Below are 15228 nucleotides of genomic sequence, written 5' to 3'. Positions count from 1 at the left end.
GGTGATCTTGGCCCACTAACTGAAACAAACTTGTTCTGTCTGAGGTCCAGATGCACCCATCCACCAAGTTTGAGGAACGTGCGACCCCTAGTCTCCGAGAAAATAGGCGGAAAACAGTTTTTACTAATTTGACCTCAGATGACCCCTAGGTGACCTTGACCCACTAATCAATACAAATTTGTTCTGTCCTAGGTCAAGATGCACCTACCCACCAAGTTTCATGCCCATATGACAGTTTTTACTAATTTGACCCCTAGATGACCTCTGGTGACCTTGACCCACTAACCAATACAAACTTGTTCTGTCCCGGGTCAAGACGCACCCACCCGTCAAGTTTGAGGAACGTGGCGACCCCCAGTCTCCGAGAAAAACAGTTTTTACTCATTTGACCCCTGCATGACCTTGGGTGACCTTGACCCACTAACCAATATAAACTCGTTCTTCCTCATACCAAGCTGCACCCACGCACCAAGTTTGAGGAATGTACGACCCCCAGTCTCCGAGAAAAGAGGCGGACAGACAAACAGACACACAAACACACAAACAGATTCTGGTGAATCTTATTATAGTAAGATTGAATTTTGCAACAATTCCTGTATTTGTACTGCATACATGTTTGTACATGGGGTGGGTGCCAGGGTGGGTGTGTATTGGGGTGTGTGGGGGTGGGTGTGTGTGTGTCATGGGTATAAGGGGGTGTGTTTGTGCACACACATCTTTTGAATATGTATCAAGCAGGACCAACTGGGTGGTTTGTTTGTTTTAGAATTAAATTTTGGTATTGCAGGATGGTGGACAGTCAAGACCAGCTAATTGCAGTCTGATCATTAGGCTAGTGCAGGCTTTGTGAAGTGAATATTAAAGATTTTACCAGTGGCATAGATTTCTTTTTGACTTTCAGGGAGTGGGATGGGGATGAAAACAATTTCTTGAAGTATAGTGAATCAAGCAACTTTTGCGATTGAATAAGTTAATGGTACAAATGCACGCGAAAGATTTTGCCATATTGAAGCTAAATGGATGAAATATGGTGTAAAAGTGGAATAAACTTGTGCAAAGGGAGCAAAAATTTGCACTTTTGGGGCTTAAATTCCCAAATATGAGGTTAATTTGGTCAGAAACCCACATACAGGCGTCAACATTGGGGGATGATTGTATGGACCATCCTCCTGGCAAAATATTGGGGGTTGTTGCCCATCCCCGGGATCTACGCCTATGGATTTTACACGTAGCTGAAGTTTGCTCCGAAACAAAGTTGTACGCCCCCAGGTGTCTACCATTTTCTACACTTCATATAATCAATGATCCTTATTGAAATTGCTGGGAAAACCCTGGATAGTTACCCATGATCCATTGCAAGTAGCTATGGTGCAGTCATGACCATTATCCATGAGCTAAGGTTCCTAAATTGGTCTCATAGCCAGTGTGATCACTGATCACTGGGCCATGCTTTGCTGCTCACCTGTTCTTTATGCATTGTGAAAATCACAATGCAACATTTCTGCAAAGGAAGCAGCTAAAATTCCTTTTTACAGAGTCGTCACATACTACATGTACATTACACAGTACACACATAGCCCATGTGCTAACTAAAATTAAAAGTGGCACATGCAATGGGTTCTGGGATACCTAGCAAAAGCGGGTCAAAAACTGTTTATCACATTGTATAGATTTTTCCATGTACCATAGTATCCCAATATGCACAATTCAAGAGCTAACTTTCACAAGTTGAATCAAACAGTTGTGCATGGCTCATAGTGTCTAAAACTGTCAGCAAATGTTAGTGTAACTTTTCTGTACAGAATATAAGTTAAATACTTAGAGGAATTCTTGTGGACCCTTTGGCAAGTTGAAGTGGAGTGGTTGTGGCAAGCGATTGTAGCACACATTTTGGGGGCACCTTCTTGATTGAAAAGGATCCTAAAATAATATGTACCTGTTATGTAGAAGCAAGGTATCTGTCCTGCTATTATTCACTGCTGATGTTGGGGGAATGAGTTAACCCATTTTGCGAAGGTTTTAAAAATAAAAAAAAAAACTTTGCAACAATACAAAGATTGACAGTCACATGGCAAGTCATTTTTGGGAAAAATTGTAGTGAACTTTCTTTTAAAATCTGTATCCAGAAGAGGGCCCTTGTGTGGCGAGAGAAAGGTAGTGAACAGGTTAGTATTTGGACAGGAGTACAAAATTTGGAAGAATCTAGGGTAGACGAAAAATTACAGCTTTCTAGAATTATTATTCTATTGTGCAAAGAAGTTGGTGAACCATAAAATCAACTGCACACTGCATATTAAAGGCAAATTCACAGATTTTGTGAGAGTGGTTGGCTGAATTTTTTTATTTGGACTTCATAATATGGTACATTCATAATTAATATGAAAGAACAAAATGAAAGTTGCAACAATATGTTTATAGGCAGCAAATTTATGAAAACTATCCAGTGGCGTGCATAAAGGGGGGGGGCAGGGGGCACAGGCCCCCCACTTTGGTTGGTCATTCGGGTGAAATTGGAAAGTCTAGTGGAAGGAAAAATCTCTGAGAAATTCAGGGAAATCAAAATTTGCCCCCTCAAAATAGGATTCCTTGGCCTTTTAAAATGCTAAAACCCCAGAGCTTCCGGGCGCTCTGCCCCCTGGACCCCCCCCCATGGCTTTTGCCCCTGGACCCCACCCGTGAGGGGCTTTGAGGTAAGCCGCTCGCAGTGCGGGCTACGACCGAACCTTACACTCCCAATCAGACTCCATTCGGGGGAACTGAACAACCTGGCCCCTCCACATTCAATGTGCTGCGCACGCCACTGATTACATTAATTTGTCTAAAGCTGAGAATTTTTGTGGCACCTGTTCTCGAAAAATTATAGCGTCTCAGCCTATAGTTTCTTGTATACAATGTTCTCTTCATTTTCATATTAATTGTTTACCTATTGATTACAACTCTAGTGCCTCTTATTGGTGTAATTCTTGCTTCTTTAGAACTTGTCTATATGAACTTCCATTTTGTGAAGAACCATTTATTGACTTTAATTGTAATGTAACTAAAGGATTCAAAATGCTGCTCACCTCAATATTCAATGCCTGCGCTACAAAGTTGATCACTTAAGAATTTTGCTTAATCAGAATAATATTGATATTTTATGTTTGACAGAGACTTGGTTAACAAATGATGATACTGATAATGAACTTATTATTGAAGGTTACAATTTATGCAGACTTGATAGAATAGGAATGCAGCATGGTGGTATTTTATGTTATGTGAAAGATGGTGTTGTTTTTAAAGAAAAATCTAATTTGCATGATGATAATATTGAGGCACTCTGGATCGAGATCAATTTGCCACATACAAAGCCTCTCCTTCTTGGTACAGTTTACAGAGTACCCAACTCAAGGTCGATTACATTGACAAATTAGATCAAGTATTTCAAAACTACACCTCCTTATATGATGATGTAATAATTGTAGGTGACTTTAATTTAGACTTATGTAAAAGGTATGAAGCAAGTAAGGTAAATACTCTTGCCACTCACAGTAACATGATCTGAAACAACTTATTAAAGATTATACAAGAATAACTGAAACAAGTAAAACTAAAATTGATTTAGCATTTGTTACCAAACCAGATAAGGTATCATCTTCAGGAGTTCATAATCTTGGTCTTAGTGATCATTACATGATTTATGTAATACGTAAAAATAAACAAATTAAACTGCCTCCAAAAACAATTAAAACTCGTTCATTCAAAAAAAAATTTAATGCTGATGATTTTATTGACGACATGAAGAACATAAACTGGAATGATATAATGAATTATAATGATGTAAATAATGCTTGGGATGTTTGGAAGAAGACATTTAATAATGTTTGTGACAAACATGCCCCACTTAAAGAGAAAAGAATTAAAGGTCATCTTCCTGAGTGGATTAATGGTGATTATATTAAACTGACTAAAGATAGAGACTACTTCTTTTCAAAGGCACATAAAACTAATGATCCAGAAGACTGGAAGATGGCTAAGTCTTTAAGAAACAAAGCAAATAACTTAAATAGATACTTAAAAAGAAATATTGTACTGATGCCATTGAAGAAAATGTAAATAATAATACTAAATTATGGAAAACAATAAAGAAACTAATTCCAAGAAACAATGCAAGTGTCAGATCTATTCAAACAGATGATGGGTTTACAACATGTAATAAAGATATTGCTAATGAATTCAACTCATTCTTTACATCAATTGGAATTACTCTGGCTCAAAAATTTGACAATGTAAATAATAGTGATGATGATTCATGTAAAAATGCTACTGATGAATGTAATGATGATGATGTATCTAGCAATTTTAATTTTAGTTTTATTACTCCTTCTTTTGTATTAATTTGACGAAATTTGTAATTTTTCAAATAAGAAGTCCCCTGGTCTTGATAATTTCAATGTGAAACTCTTGAAACTTTCTGCACCAATTATTTGTGACTCTCTTGCCTATATATGTAATCTTTCATTGTACACTTCTATATTTCCTTCTGATTGAAACTTGCAAAAGTCACACCTATTTATAAAGATGGTGACAAATCAGATGTAAGTAACTATAGACCTATCTCTGTATTATGTATAATTTCTAAGATTCTGGAGCGTGCTGTCCATGACCAATTGTATTCTTATTTATCTAAACAAGGTATTCTTCACCCATCTCAATCTGGTTTTAGGAGTAACCACTCAACCACTACAACCCTTCTTGATACCTCTGACTACATTCTTAAAAACATGAATGATAGAAAATTAACAGGTGCAATTTTCCTGGATCTCAAGAAGGCTTTTGATACCATCAACCATAGTCTTTTAATTAACAAATTAAAGCAATGTGGTATTTCTGGCTCATGTCTAAAGTGCTTTATATCTTATCTCAGTAATAGGTCTCAAGCTGTTAACATTTCCTCTATTATGTCTGACTTTAAAGATGTGAATATTGGTATTCCGCAAGGTACAATCTTGGGGCCTTTATTATTTATCCTTTTTGTAAATTCACTTCCAAACTCTGTAAACTGTAAAACTATAATGTATGCAGATGACACAACTCTTATTTGTAGTTCTAATGATGCAGCAACTCTTCAAGCAGAATTAAATGAACATTTGTCAAATGTTGCCTCTTGGTTGAATGAAAATAATCTCACCTTGAATATCAAGAAAACAAAACTCATGATTTTTGGTACTAGTTATATGCTGAATACATTTGATGACATTGATGTTTCATACAATGGTAATAATATTGAAAGAGTTGATAAATTTAAGTATCTTGGTGTTGTATTTGATCAATTATTATCTTGGCATGAACATGTAAACCATCTCTCTTCTAATATCTCAAAACGTATTGGCATTATTAAGTAGATTGAAATATTATCTCCCAAATGATACCCTTAAAATGCTTGCCAATGCCCTTGTCATGCCACACTTTGACTATTGTAGTCCTGTTTGGACAAATTGCATAAACTCTCTTTCAACTTCACTTCAAGTACATCATAATAGACTTGCTCGTATTCTTTTATCAGCAGATATAAGAACACCTATTAAAGACATGATGGATTCTCTTAACTGGGATAAACTTCATACAAGATGGGAGAAACAACTTTTGATTATTGTGTTCAAGTGTCTTACCCATAATGCACCATCATATTTATTTTCTCAATTTTCTTATATGCAATCTCTTCATACTCATGGTACTAGAAGCCAAACTTTCAATTCTCTTGTCATTCCAAAATGGAACATAAATCCTGGTAAGAGAACTTTTCACTACAGATCATGTTATGCTTGGAATAGACTCCCCCAAGACATCCGTGGAAACTTTGATTCTATGACCGTTCATACTTTTTTATTCTGTATTTCAAAATTGTGATTTGAATTAATTTTTTTTTTCTTGAATTCCACAAATTCATTATAAATTTTTTTTTTTTGTCTTTTACTCCCTATTTGATTGTAAAACTTGTACAATGTTATTCTATTACTGTATAATGTAATTATTACTTGACCTGATGTACAATGTAAATACTGTATTTAAGTAACTTTTGCTTCCATGCATTGCTTTTAATTGTATCAACTTATTTTATTATATTGTGTACTGTAAATTGTCACTCAGGGCCCCCTTGGAGATCAGTACCAGTTACTGAAGGGGCTACCCTGGTTAAAGAAAGAAAGAATAAATAAAACTATCGGATCTGATATGTGTCGCTCATAATATGTATACTCAAACTTGAAGGTAATTTGGTCTGTGATAATGTTTATGCTATTTTGTGTGAATATTGTTTTGTTGCAAGCTCATTCTGGTGCTATATAAAATAGAAGTCTACAGCTACAATCCCAATAAACTGGTATAATTTTGATTGTACTAACTTATGACAATTATGGTCTGTATGACATGTCAAAAAGATTTTTCAGCAAATTGAACTTTTAATGTGTAAGCTATGCATACTATGATCAGCTCATAATTTAGGCTAGAATTATTTGGTTTTCATTACTGTGCGAGTCAATAAAATCTAAATTTACGCCTGCGTAAAATCACAAAAGCGTGTTTCAGTGACGCAATATGCATGACACAGTTTGTGTAGGTGCTGCACCCCTGGGGGCACTGAACTGGAATTTTGGTAGGTGTGTGCGGCGCGGAGCGCCAAACTTTGGGAACTAAGAACTGGTTTGAGGCAAAATAGGGGCTTGATGAACTGAAATTACAAAATTTTTGATGAGTCTTGTGAACTAAAATTGGGGCAAATTATAGGATTTGGAGCTAAAAAAATCCAACCTTTTCCAAATTCCGCTAAAGAGCTATAATTGTCAGTTTCATGCTCAAAGAACTGGATCATGATCCAAATGTGGGCCTTAAGGAACTGCCGGAGAGCCTGAAAAAGGGATCCTTGACTGCCGCACATACCCATACCACATTTACATGTAAGTGCCCCCTCCGGGGCTGCGCCCAGCTGTGTGTATGCCATCAATCCACAATGTTTTGAGTCCCACCTAGTGCGAGCTTATCAGAGTATAGGTTCAGTATAAACAATATTTGAGTAAACATTTGTGTAAACTCCAAATCTGTGAATGTCCCTTTAATGGTTTACGTGACTGATGTGATTCCTTTAATGGCAGCGTTATGCATATTGCACATTAATTGAATAAGTTATATGGTGACGTATTCATCTAAAAAGAAAGAAACTGATGTCTGCACTATTCCTAGATTTTGAACTTGTTTATAACTTGAAGATAATTTTATGAGTAAGCTAATAAAGTGCAACATTGCCCATTTATGATGCCAGTCCTGATGTCCACTAAATGCACAGTGGAATGATCAGCTCTTGTGCCATTTATTTGAGGGGAGACTAGTTTTTTTATTTTTCAAAAAGAATATTATGAAGAAACAGTTTTGAGTCAAATTCAGTACATGTAGCGAGGTCAAAATTGTTGTTGCAAAATATTCCTCAGTGAGGAAATGCAGTGGCGTAACTAGACATTTTCATTTAGGGGGAAAGTGGGGGCAAACATAATAAATGAGGGAGCAGGCATCGTTCATGCTGTTTGGGTTTGTAAGCGTGTAAAAACCCTGGGCGACATGGGCGGGGGAGGGTGTGAGGAAATTTTGCCATATTGAAGCTAAACTGATGAAAAATATGGTGCAAAAGAGGAATAAATTTGTGCGAAGCATGCAAAAATTGTCACTTTTGGAGCTAAAATGGCCAATATGAGGTTAATTTGGTCAGAAACCCACATACAGGCGTCAAAATTGGGGGGATGATAGTATGGACCATCCCCCCTGGCAAAATATTGGGGATTTATCCCCCATCCCCTAGGATCTACGCCTATGATTCCCTCATTGACTCAGTTAATGTTGATTCTGTCACCTGTACCCTTAACATGTGCAAATCAAATTCCATCAAATTCAAAGTGTTTCAAATTTTCAGTACAGGCATATTGACCATCAAGCCTTCTCTGATCTCTCAGCAAATATGGCTCCCATCATGCAAAAGACTTCAACACATAAGGTTTAGAAGTCCTCATCATCCATGCACCATCCATTACCAAAACATGAACTGTCAAACATTGTCCTAGTTGGTATGGAGAGTCTATTGATATCGCTCGTAGGGAACTTCAAACTTGGTATGGTGATAGGATATGGTGGCCTGATGTGCTGTATAGTTTTGTGTCATGTTATTTGCATATTCATGAATATTAATGAGCTTATTTGTGTATTTTGCCTACATTTTCATTAATCCACTCTCCAACTTAAACATAATAACTGATCAACTTCAAACTTGGTATGATGATAGTATAGGGTGACCTCATGTGCTGTATAATTTTGTGTCATGTTATTTGCATATTTATAAATATTTTAAATGAACTTATTTCCAGGAATTAAGTTACAGGAAATGTAGCATCAGAATTGCAGATTGCAAGTGAAGAGTTCAGATGGGTTCAGATGCAAAAAGTGGTATATACCAGTTATTCGCTAAATATGTGCTGCTTAAATGCGAATAAAACATTTTCTTACATACTTGCGCCACATATTATACACAAAACACTGAAATCCTTGTACTGGGGAGTCACCTTACCGCAGCTGCTGAGGGCTGGAGCGGGGGCTGGAGTCTATGAAACATACTAGGCCTGACATTATGGTAAGCCTCCTTATTACTGAGACTAATCAAAATCTGAAAACTTATCACTTTGCAGACAGGAAAAATTTACCTTCTGGAAAATTTTCCAGTGTATCTGCTATGAGCGAAAGCATGTATGTACGTCATCCACCAGTGGAGCTCCTGCGCCCCTCCGCAGAACTTCCGGTAGTGGATGTTCTGCGCTCGGGGGCGCAGAACATCCACTGTCGGAGTTGATGCGCCGGGCGCAGTCCCTTATATGTAACATCCACTGTTGGAGTAACTGCGCTCGGAAGCAAAATAATAGATTTTCTTATTATAATAACGGTGGATCATTGCTAAGCTCGGGCGCAGAACATCCACTGTTGGAGTTGATGCGCCCGGGCGCAGTCCCTTATATGTAACGGTGGATCATTGCTGCGCTCTGGCGCAGAACATCCACTGTTGAGAGAAACTTCTTTCGGAAGCAAAATAATAGATTTTCTTATTATAATAACGGTGGATCATTTCTGCGCTCGGGCGCAGAACATCCACTGTCGGAGTTGATGCGCCCGGGTGCAGTCCCTTATATGTAACGGTGGATCATTGCTGCGCTCGGGTGCAGAACATCCACTGTGGGAGTAACTGCGCTCGGAAGCAATATAATACATTTTCTTATTAGGCCTATATTAATAAATATGCATCCGTATAATAACTAGTATTAAGCGCAGAAATGATCCGCCGTAATTTTAATAAGAAAATCTATTATTTTGCTTCCGAGCGCATCAACTCCGACAGTGGATGTTCTGTGCTCGACGCAGAAATGATCCACCGTTATTTTAATAAGAAAATCCATTATTTTGCTTCCGAGCGCATCAACTCGGACAGTGGATGTTCTGCGCCCGAGCGCAGCAATGATCCACCGTTATTTTAATAAGAAGATCCATTATTTTGCTTCCGAGCGCAGTTACTCCGACAGTGGATGTTCTGCGCCCGAGCGCAGCAATGATCCACCGTTACATATAAGGGACTGCGCCCGGGCGCATCATCTCCGATAGTGGATTCTCTGCGCTCGAGCGCAGAAATGATCCACTGTTACCGCAACCCCCAAAACTATCATTTTGCCTCCGCGCGCAGCAACTCCGACAGTGGATTCTCTGCGCCCCCGAGCGCAGAACATCCACTACCGGAAGTTCTGCGGAGGGGCGCAGGAGCTCCACTGGTGGATCACGTACATAACTCGCGAAAGACATAAAGTGACATCGCCTAGATTCTTCTCTAACCACCTGACATGCCTGAGTGAACAAACTCTGAAATGCCTTAATTGATAACAATTACAATATCGATAAGCACTTACTCATGTATACTTCATCTCTGTTAGACAATACATGTATACACCCATTGAAATATCTAGGCAAATATAATAACTCATCAAATCAGACATACATAAACAAGAAAATATGTTCTGTTTTTGCTCATAGTTTTTAAAACATAGTTATATTGGATTTTTTAATGTAGGGTGTCAATGAAATCTAAAGGCTAGCATTATAATAGCATATGTTGTTGGCCTTAATGCACACAGTTGAATCTCCCACACAGGGAGTATGAATTTCAAATGGGGAGGCTGTACCTAAATAGGTGACTCCATTTGATATCTACATGTACACTCCCTGTGTTAGTGGAGATTAACCCTAACAAGGAACATGCTTTTTTGCTATCGGAAGGCAGAGAAGGAATGAAAAGGAGAGAAGATGAAGAAATATTTCACTTGGCACCCCCGGGATTGACCCCCGGAACTCCTCGGGTGCCACGCACACGATCACCGACCTCATGCCACCGGGAGTTGCTTGCCCGGCCAGCGACTTGGTGCCCATCTCTAATAATCGCCCCTCACAAAAAATTAGGTAAACCAGGTAAAAAATAAGCGCCCACCCAAAATGACTTTGTTAAGCGCCCTGGGCGCTTATTGGAATGAATACGGTACCTATATATATAAATGGGTGACTCCATTTTTGATGTCTACACTTTCTGTGCGGGAGATTAAGGTCATGTCCTCCTTTAGGAGGTATAATGGATTACAACTGCAATAGCCCATTCACTCTACTCATCACATACATTGTAGATCTGAGATATTTCTATGTACAATGTATTTTCCAGGAAATAGAGAAGATATGAGTTTGAATGGGGATACCTAAATAAATGGGTGATTCTGTTTGATATCTACACTCCCTATGTGTGAGATCAAGGTCTTATCTTCCACCGGGGGGGGGGTCACTCTGGCACAAAAGTGCCTCCCACCCACGTCCGAACACCTCTGAAATGCACCCTTAATGGCGAATTTTCACATAACCAAATTGCACCCCTTAATGGCGAAACACATGCAAAATCCTACCCTAAATGGCGTAGCACATGCAAAAACCATACCCTAAATGGCGTCAACTGAGAAATATCTATATTGATACCCTAAGTGGCGTAAACAGGTAAATGAGCTAATTTGATACCCAAGGTGTCTTTTTTGATGTTGCAGACATATAGATACTGAAAAAACACATGCTCAAAAGTAACAAGAATCAATTAAAAAGTGGTGATTTGTATCAAATTAGTGCAAACTCACTCAAACAATAATATTACTAACCCTAAACGTCTAAGGATTTGGCTGAAAAAGAACCTCTAAATGGCGATGCCTTCTGAAAAAGTACCCCTTTTTCAAAAAGTCGTTGACGACGCTGTGTGGTGAAAAACATACCCTTTTAGATGTTTTTCTTGGACACGGGTGCGTAGCAAGTCAAGTAGTGAGTGACCCCCCCTCCCCCCGGATCTTCCATAGGGGGTGTATGGATTACAAATGGAATAGCTGATAACTCTTCTCATCACATTTGATATATTTACAATATATTTTCCAGGAGATAGAGAAGATATGATTGAATCCATTTGATATCCACACTCCCTGTGTATGAGATTAAGGTTGTGTCTTCCATAAGGGGTGTATGGATTACAAATGGCATAGCCCATAAACTCTACCTACTACTCATCACATTTGATATATTTACTTGTATTTTCCAGGAGAGAGAGAGAAGATCCCAATTTTTATGACCAAACCTCCAACAGAAGAAGACATTGCAGCATCACCAGACCTCCAAGCTTTAATACAAGCTCTCAAATTTGCAGAAGATGACATGCCAGAAGGTAGGCATATCCAATTTGCCGGTTTTAAAGCAATATACCGAAAGTGATACCAAACAAACAAACAAAACACCGACTTGACTTACTTGTGACTTGGACAAAAGGTCTTGTGACTTGGACTTGACTTGCACAAAATGACTTGTTACCATCTCTGGGCATAGCCCTGTCCGATTTTCAGTAAAGTTTTACATTTCAAGAGATTTATGCGGTTCATTTATGTACAGGGTGTCCCAGAAAAAATTACCGAGCTAATTCAATTGACCGCAAGTCTAGAAATAGACATCAGAATCAAAAAATTTAAAATGTAGCGCATAGCTTATTTTGTTGTGCATTACATACGAAAATTTTATTTGATTCGGTTGACTGGTTGCGAAGAAATGAACAATTACATAATGAGTGCATCAATGCAGTTCATTCCAAGTTTGATCAACATGCGCTTTTTCCATACTCGCTCACTGCTTCCTAAAGTTTGGGCATCTCATTAAATTTAGTCCATATTATCTATTTTATAATCGGACGGTGTTATGTTATTCATGCTTTCACTGAAGATGAATAACAGTTTGTCCAAGAAAGCTTTGATTTCTGCAATTGGAAGCTTTCAACTTTAATTCATGTTGTGCAAATATGTTATATTTTAACTTTCCAAAGAACATTTGAGCCAAGAATGACAATGATCAAATGCTTTCAGCTTCACTTGTAAATTTGATACCATGCAACATTAATGTTGAAGTTTTAAAATATTTAAACTTTGCATTACAATTTCTTGGAAATATTGAGAAATTGTTTAAGCCATCTGGAATTCATTATGCAATAATTCTTTATGCAGCATTTATATCAATGTCATCATCATCATCATTGTAATCATCATCATCATCTTCCATCTGCATCATTATTATTGTCATTATAATTAATTATAATTATATCCATGACCATTGGCCACCATCACCACTGCAATCAATCATAATAATCATCATTGACATGATCTTCACCATCATAATAATCATGCATCATCATCATCACCATGACCACCACCACCTTCATGATCAATAATCATCGTTGTCATTATCATCGTCATCATAACTTCCATTCTTATCATCATCATTGTTGCCATCGTCATCATTAATATTGTCATCAATTTCAGCATCATTGATTTCATCATCTTTTAAAGGAAGGTGACCCGATATATTTGGAAAATCAAATTCTTTAAAACTTATGTGTAACATAAAATGTCATCCTTTTCAAGCATTCATGCAAAAGACCATGAAAATGTTCCACAAAATGCGACTAATTCCTTATGGAGTTACTGACATTTGTACAGCATAATATTGGTAGTCTGCAGTGTTTTTATTAATGATAACTATCATGATCCTGTAATAAACTGATATCAAATGAAAGATCCAATTTTTCTCATTAACATACATGTTGAAATTGCGAGTTCCAAATTGGTGTATTTCCAAAGATATCATCAAACAACTGTTGAATTAGTCTCAAACATCATGAAGGTGGTATACCACAATTGAGACTAATTTGACAGTTTTTTAATGATTTCTTCAGAAATACACTGATTTGGAATGCGTAATTTCAGTATGTTAATGAGAAAAAATATGAGCTTTCATCTTATATCAAAATCAAAATCTGCATTAAGTGGGGGGGGGGGGATGAGGCTGTCATTCAGGTTACCCACCTTGAAAATGAACTTCGTTATTTTTTTTTCAAATCTTATTTTTTTGGCGTATTTGTAATGTTAACACATTTTCCAACTCACACCTAATTGTATTCAGCCAAATTCATTGTTTTTTATGACAACAGAGCAAATATGAATCAAAGTCATATGACTTTAAATCCCCCATAGAAAATCACAGTTCAGTGGCTAAGATATTAAGTGAGTTTTCTTTCAATTTACCACATCAGTTTGGCTTACAAAATGACCAGAAAACTTTCCTGACAGTTGTTACTAATAATATTTTATAACATTTGGAAAAGATTAACCAAAATAATCAAATTTGACTGAAATCATATATTAAGGTTTTCACAATGCAATGGTAAATATAGTAGGGTTAGCCTGGCTCAATTGAGGTAGATTTAGTTTGAACCAGGACAACTTGCAACCATCTAACAGTTCAAACACACTGTTACATGATAGAGCCTGCTTTCCCTTGTACCAATGTGATCAGTGTGTCATCATCTTCATCATCATATATCATCATCATCCATGTTGAACTTAAATTATTTGAAAATCTGATTTTTTTTTCTTTCTCTCTGTTTTGTCATACAGAAAAAAGGAAAAAGAAAGCTTCTGAGAAGAAACAACTTGCCAGAATGGAGAAGATTATGATGGCTATAAAGGTAACCTAAAAAGAAGAAAAGCACTAGTCTGGGTAGCTTTCTGGAAACTGGAGCGCCTTTGGAGAAGCCCATCCCTGCCAATCGAAACAAAAATCAAGCTGTTTGAGACAACCTGTGTTACTGTCTTTCTGTATGGGTGGAAGTCCTGAGTAATAACCAAGGACATGGAAAACAAGATCAATGCCTTTGCAACATCTTGCTGCAGAGTCATGATAAACATCCAAATGAAACAATCTACAATCTGACCAACACCACTCCACTGGTTGCCAGAGTCAAGATTCATCAACTCAAATTTCTTGGCCATATACTGCGTCTTAAAGATAACAAGTCTGTGAAAGAAAATGCCGTTTATATTCCACCACAAGGGAAGAGGAAACTGGGATGCCACAGCCGTGCACACTGTACTTACAGTATGTCCAGCACCTCCTTGGAGATACTGAAGGGATGCTGCAGCCAAACAAAATTGTTTCGCTTGTCCAAGATCACAATAGTTGGAGAAAGCTTGTAGTTGCCTGCTCCGCTGCTGACTGATGATGATGATGAAAGGTAACCTACATATATTTGCTCTCCCAAGTAAAAATGCAGTATCTGCTTGACCAGGGTTAACCTAGCTTAAACCAGGGTTAACCTGGCTTAAACCAGGATTAACCTGGCCTAAACCAGGGTTAACCTGGCATAAACCAGGGAATATGGCTCAAACCATGGTTAAACCATATATCTGTGTAGTATCTGCTCTGCTTAGTGCTATCAGATACACTGCCTGTTACTTTAGGGGCAGACCAATTCTTATATTTGCCTCCCAAATCAATGTGTGTAGTATCTGCTATCACAGATATTGGAACAATATCTGTGCTGCTCTGTTATTCACATGTAAAGCATTTTGATTTTATGAGCAGACTGATAAAAAAAACACCTGTCTCCCAGTAAGAAGGCAGTAAGTGTAATGTAACATGTTTATAGATGCTGTATTTTTATTTCAAGAGCATTTTATACATATACACTATCATTCAATTGTTCTACCTTAGAATGAGTATTTTGCAGGTAATGCTTAAAGCAATTAATATTGTAACATTTCAATTTAAAACTATAGTAAT

General features: G+C 37.6%; 1 long non-coding RNA gene across 2 annotated transcripts in view; it reads left to right on the top strand.

Annotated features, from left to right (window-relative positions):
• LOC140145476 (uncharacterized) overlaps positions 1 to 14728 on the top strand; it is a 28203-nt gene extending 13475 nt beyond the window's left edge. For both annotated transcript variants that reach the window (XR_011858069.1, XR_011858070.1), the window contains exons 2-3: positions 11669 to 11791; positions 14064 to 14728. This is a non-coding gene — a long non-coding RNA (uncharacterized lncRNA). The remainder of the gene's footprint in view (positions 1 to 11668; positions 11792 to 14063) is intronic.
• The last annotated feature ends 500 nt before the right edge of the window (positions 14729 to 15228 follow it).

Source organism: Amphiura filiformis, unplaced genomic scaffold (assembly GCF_039555335.1).
Source record: "Amphiura filiformis unplaced genomic scaffold, Afil_fr2py scaffold_314, whole genome shotgun sequence".
In the NCBI taxonomy this organism is placed as follows: domain Eukaryota; kingdom Metazoa; phylum Echinodermata; class Ophiuroidea; order Amphilepidida; family Amphiuridae; genus Amphiura; species Amphiura filiformis.
The sequence above is the reverse complement of the archived record's forward strand: the minus strand, read 5'-3'. Positions and strand labels throughout refer to the sequence as shown.